We start from the raw sequence: 6,137 nt of genomic DNA on the forward strand, positions 1-6,137 counted from the left end.
TGCAAACTGAACACTTTTGAAATAAGGAGAATAGAATTAATGCATACTTTCCCATTCTTCTGGAGGACATTGTAAAACCAGATTGTAAACCAAATTCTAAGCAGCAAATGGAATGGCAGCCTGGTTGTTGTTGGTAAAAAAGTATCAACTCCCTTCTCAAGTATCTGGGAAAGTAATACAAATGGGAGACAAAGAGGGACAGACGGAAAGCGCGGGATGAGTGTTGATACCAAATGTTAAATGCAGTGTGGAATATAAAGGCTAGGAATGGGAAAGGAAAAAAAAATATTGTGCTTAACAGCATGCATAAGAAATGAGCCAAGCCAAGCCAAATCCCCTTCCTTAATTTTGCTTCCTAATTTCCTCTTTTTAAATACACAGAGGGCATAACTTGGTGTTGTCAATCTAACTGCATAATGGAAAATGCCCAACATAAAAAGAGCATATGGAATACATTCTTTGTAGCAGTTGTTTCCTCTCTGCTTGTATAAAACTAGCATTTAATACAAAACTGTCGTTATACATGATATTATGATCTGCAAAGCTGATGCAGCTTTTCCTCTGCTGGAGATTTGAAATGGCAGATCTATAGTTAAGCTGAAAATTGCTTCATCCCTGAACAGCCTAGAAAGAGTACAGGTACTCCTTGACTTACAACAGTGCATTTTGTGACCGTTCGCAGTTAAAAAGGCACTGAAAAACATGAACATTTTTCATATTTATGACCGTTCCAGCACACCCATGGTCACATGATCAAAATTCAGATGCTTGGCAACTGGTTCATATTTATGACAATTTATGCACTATCCAGGGATCACCTTTTGTGACCTTCTGACAAGAAAAGCCAATGGGGAAGCCAGGTTCACTTAAGATCCATGTGACTCACTTAATAACTGCAAGAATTCACTTAGCAACTATGGGAGGAAAAATTGTAAAATGGGGCAATATGTGTCTCATTTAGCCACAGAAATGTTGGGGTCAGTTGTGGTCATAGGACCACCTGTATTTTTCTTGAAACCCTCTAAATAATGGAAGAGGGAATCCTATGAACAATTCTGACATTTCATTAAAGACCAGGATTCTGCTGGTCCTTATTTTATAACTTGGAGAATACATGCGGGTTTTAATGTTGTTTTGCTTTATTTTCACTGATCCATGGACTTCTATTTCATCAATTATGGAATGAACCCTGTAGAATGTGTCTTCATTTTTTTAAAAAAAATTATAATTCAAGAAGTCTGCTCTCAGGCTCGCTGTTTTTGAGTTTTGAAGTCCATTTAAAAATACTACATCCTTTAGCGCAAAGGTCCCCAACTTCTTTCGGAACTGGGCCATGCAAGCGGCAGGCATGCGCACACTCACCTGCGAAGCTCCATTTGTAGGAGTGGTGGGCATATGTTTCCTCCGCTTCTGCAAATGGAGCTGTATGCACTTGCATGTGTGTCTACTATTTGCACGGAACCATCCCCTCTTCTCCTTCCCCCACCCTTGGCCAGGCCGCCAAGCCAGAAAGGTTGGGCACCACTGCTTTAATGACCATATAGAAAACACAAATTACTTTCATGCCCATTCTCTATCATGAAAGAAACTTTTGCTAGGTCTTCTTCCATCCTGTTAGCAGGGTTTTTATATAAAAGTAAGGGAAATGGAATTGTAAAGGATTTTTCAGTTTAAATGACTCTTCATTTGATTCCTTCACTGACTCAATCACCAACCATCTTTATGGACAGCCCCTAACAAAGTTTATAAAAATGACTCAGAACATTTTTTTTAAAAATCGTTGTAAATAAGGAGGGCAAAGCAACCTATCCTATTTAAGCTTTTGAAAAGAAGAATGTGCACACTAAACTTTGGAAGAAAAGCAACTTTATCATTCTTCCTTATTTTTATTACTATGTTATCATACTCTGTGCACTGAAATAGATGTGCACTGCTATAAATATGGGAGGGGAGAGGAGCTGTATGTATGCCTAATATGTATCTTTTCTTTTATGCACACTGAGAGCATTTGCACCAAGACAAATTCCTTATGTGTCCAATCACACTTGGCCAATAAAGAATTCTATTCAATTCAGTTCAATTCAATTCAATTCAATTCAATTCAATATTCTATTCTATTCTATTCTATTCTATTCTATTTATGCCATAAACATATTTTTTGTTTTAGAAGATCAACCCTTCTAATTCCAAAATCAATTCAGTGCTTCCCAAGGAAGTGTCCTAGTGTTTTATTGGAATAGTTGAGTTTTGAATCTGGTCCTGTGTGTAAGGGGACGAAGTGGGACTTGACTGCAAAGGCAGCAACAGGAAAGAGCTTCATCTGTGTAATGTAATACTATACCCGATAGACAGCTTAATAGCTAAGCCATGGGCAAGTTGGCTTATTTGGCTTTTAAAGTTCTTGAAAGGGCTTCTTGGGTGCTCTAATTCTTTGGAATCTGAGCTCCCACAGGGATGGGTTTGATGGTCTTCTGGCCCCTGTTACACAAACCCACCCCCTCCCCAGGTAGGGCATGAAAACTTAACTGGGAATTGTGGCCAAACTTGGAGGCCATCTCAGCTGGAATTGAAAGACAAGATGCATGTACGCCTGAATTCCTGCCAGGGGTGAATCTTTTCCATGAGATTGAGAGAAGCAAGCCTGGAATCTATAGAATAAAGCACCTACATATTCATGCTGTTATATGGAGTATAATATTCTATATGTTACACTATTCAACTTGTATAACATGGAACATGTGCCTGCATTGTAGCTTTCTCTGAAATTATATGAAACATGTAAGGATGGGAGGGAGACTAAATATAATTGCAGCTTTTGGAAGTTATAGTTTGTGTAATTTCTCAGAATATTGGGGATTTTGCAGTTTTTTTTCCCATGTTGAAAGACACATCCTTTCCCAACTTATTTCAGATACACAGAACAGGATATCCAAAGATGCATTTTCAAGAGGCAACTGGACTTTCTGGTTTTTCTGAGAGGTTTTTTTGGGGGGGGGAGGCGGGGTTGATCTAGAGAAATCTAGATAAGAATGTTCCTGGGAATATGGAATTGAAGTTGCTTGCTGAATGTAATCAACCAGAAATGTTGAAAATTTTAGTGAATGGTATAACATTGAATAATTAGTACATTTTTTGTTTAATGTATTTATAGACAAATCTACAAGGAATACTTGTGGCAATATTAGTTATGCATTGGTTGGTAATGTGAATATGTTAATATTTTTGTATGCACAGTAGATGATGCCAAATTGTTGGTTGAGAATCCAGATGATATGTGTGTGTGTGTGTGTGTGTGTGTGTGTGTGTGTGTATGTGTGTAGATAGAAGGTATGGGGAAAAAAGAATAAATCTGAAAAATAATGTATCAGTTGCCAGGTTTATGTATTTGAGAGGGAAAATAAATGATTGCAGGATACAATACAGGAGAAAAAAACTAAACCATGTGGTAGAATTTGTGTTTCTTAGCAGAAGGTTTGCAGTTGATGGAAAAAATGGAGAATATGAATACTATTAGAAAAGTAATAGGTGATATGTAAACTGTTGTGAAACACAAAAGTTCATGAAAAGAAACAAAAAATGGCAGCATATGAAAGCATACTTTTTCCCAGTATTTTACAGTATATGAAAGTGAGCAGTGCATATCTCAGGAGGAGTATTACAGTAGTAGAAAGTAGTGGAAACTGATTACTTTAGAATTGTGTTTGATAAAACCTGAATATAGCCAAGAATGAATACATGTTGAACAAAGGTAGGCTAAATGAAAAAGTGAATGACCAGTACAAAAAAAATATTTGTGATGGCTGGTCTTAACAAAGTGAATGTAGATCAAATCACAAAACAAATATATGACGGAAGAGTAAAAGAGTTGAGAAGAAGGGAAAGGCAGGGAAAGCCATGACTGGCAGTTTATGAAAGTCTCAAGAAAAGACGTAAGAAATTCAATATATAAGGTGGTCTAAACTTCAAAAGATCGTAATATGTGTTATTGTAATTTAGATTTAATTATACTGCATTTTCTTGTTCTTTTTTGCCTTTACTATATTAAGATTACTCTTTCTTATGCCTTTTCTATATCCTGCAAAATGTTCTTTCCCCCAATAGGAATAGCAATTATGGATATGAATATATGAATATATGACAAGGTTTGGGAGTACATGCAGTAGAAGAAATATTCCAGTATTTTATGTGTTTAGAAATTTTATTATAATAATCTAGGTAGGTTTTGGTTGAAGTCTTCTTAGTGTTATTCACCAATGTCTGCAAATTTTATATCAATATTAGATACTATATAAAGTCCTAGGTTACATTAACGGAGGGGTAGAATCAAGATCACATAAAGTGATAATACCTCTTTATAATGCCTTGATAATACCACACTTGGTATACTTCTTCCAGTTTTGGCTGTCATAGTGTAAAAAAGATATTGAGACTCTATAAAGAGTGCAGAGAAGAGCCACAAGAATGATTAGGGGACTGAAGGCTAAAACATATGAAGAATGATTGCAGAAACTGGGTATGTCTAGTTTAATGAAAAAGAACTACAGCTGACATGATAACAGTCATCCAATATTTAAGGGGCTGCCGCAAAGAAGAGAGAATCAATCCATTCTCCAAAGCACCTGAAAGCAGGACAAGAAACAATGGATGAAAACTTATGAAGGAGAGATCCAACCCAGAAATAAGGAGAACATTTCTGACAGTGAGAGCAAGGTAATCAGTGGAACAGCTTTCCTTCAGAAGTTCTGTGTGCTCCATCACTGGAGGTTTTTAAGAAGAGATTGGACAGCCATCTGTCTGAAATGGTATAAGGTGTCCGGCTTGAACAATGGATTTGATTAGATGACCCCCAAGTCCCTTCCAACCTATTCTATTTGATTCTATTCAATTTGATTAAATTTCAATTCTATTCTACTATATTTCTAATCCAGAGGCTCTGCAGACTTGTAGTGCTTTCCTATCCCACTTAAAACACACAACTGCTTCTGAATTTATTTAAGGGTGGTTCTTATTTTATGAATTAAAAACACTGACCTTCCAATTAGGCCAAGGATTTTCGGTTCAGCCTTTTATTTCTGGTACTGGCCACCTAAATAACTCTAATTTGTCTGCAAGCAAGAGATTATGAACTACTGTTGCTGTCCTTCACATAGTCCTCACGACTTATATCCCTTGATAGACTTCTTCAATATATGCAATCCCTTTTAAAACCATCCAACTGAGCAATCATCACACCATCTTATGATAAATAATTCCATATGTTAATTATATGCTGTGCAATGCAGTGTAGTGCTTTCTTTTGTCTGTTCTAAATTTTATTCCAGTTAACTTCATTAGATGACTCTTGTTTGAAAGATGGAGAAAAGCCTGCCTAGGTTCTCTATGCCATGTATGAGTTTATGCACCAAAATCAACTCACCTGTTCTTCCAAGCAGAAGAGTCCAAATGTTCTTCTTAGCCATTTCTTCTTAGAAAAGTGTCCAAGATCCCTGATAATTTTGGTTATCCTCCTCTGCACTTTTTTTCAGCTCTATTAAATCCTTTTTCCAATCTGAGGAATAAAACGGCATAGACTCTTCCACATCTGGCCCTATTTGTATAATGGCATTGCAACACCGACAATTTTATTTTCAATACCTTTTGTCATGATCCACAAATGGAATCTGCCTTTTGCAGAGTTGCTGCATACTGTAATGGTGCCTTCACTGAGTTTTCAGGATCTTTTCTTGGTGGAAAAAGTAGAGTTAGAGAGGGTGGCTCCACTGAACATCCCTTTAGACTTATTTAAATTGAAGAACAGTGCAATTGAAATTCAATTTAATTAGATCCTTCTGGAGGATTAATCTTAATAAGTTTATCAAAAATGTGTGATGTATTTTCCAACTAAACTCCCCAAAAATAAAGATCATGAAGATTCCCTAGCAATAATGCATATTTTGTTAAACAAATCACCCATTAAAATACCAATATCAAGTTTGAATTAGGAAAGGCAAAGGAAGGGCATGTGTAAATAAAGATAAGCAACAGAGATTGCTGTCACAGAGCTCCTCTTTTCTTACAGTCAAAAGAAATGAAAAATAAGCCTGTCAGTTTGCTTTATAAAGCAGCACCGCACAGTGATGATTGGCTGTTATCTATGC

The sequence above is a fragment of the Pseudonaja textilis genome, chromosome 1 (genome assembly GCF_049901715.1).
Source record: "Pseudonaja textilis isolate UNSWEBS1 chromosome 1, rPseTex1.2, whole genome shotgun sequence".
In the NCBI taxonomy this organism is placed as follows: Eukaryota; Metazoa; Chordata; class Lepidosauria; order Squamata; family Elapidae; genus Pseudonaja; species Pseudonaja textilis.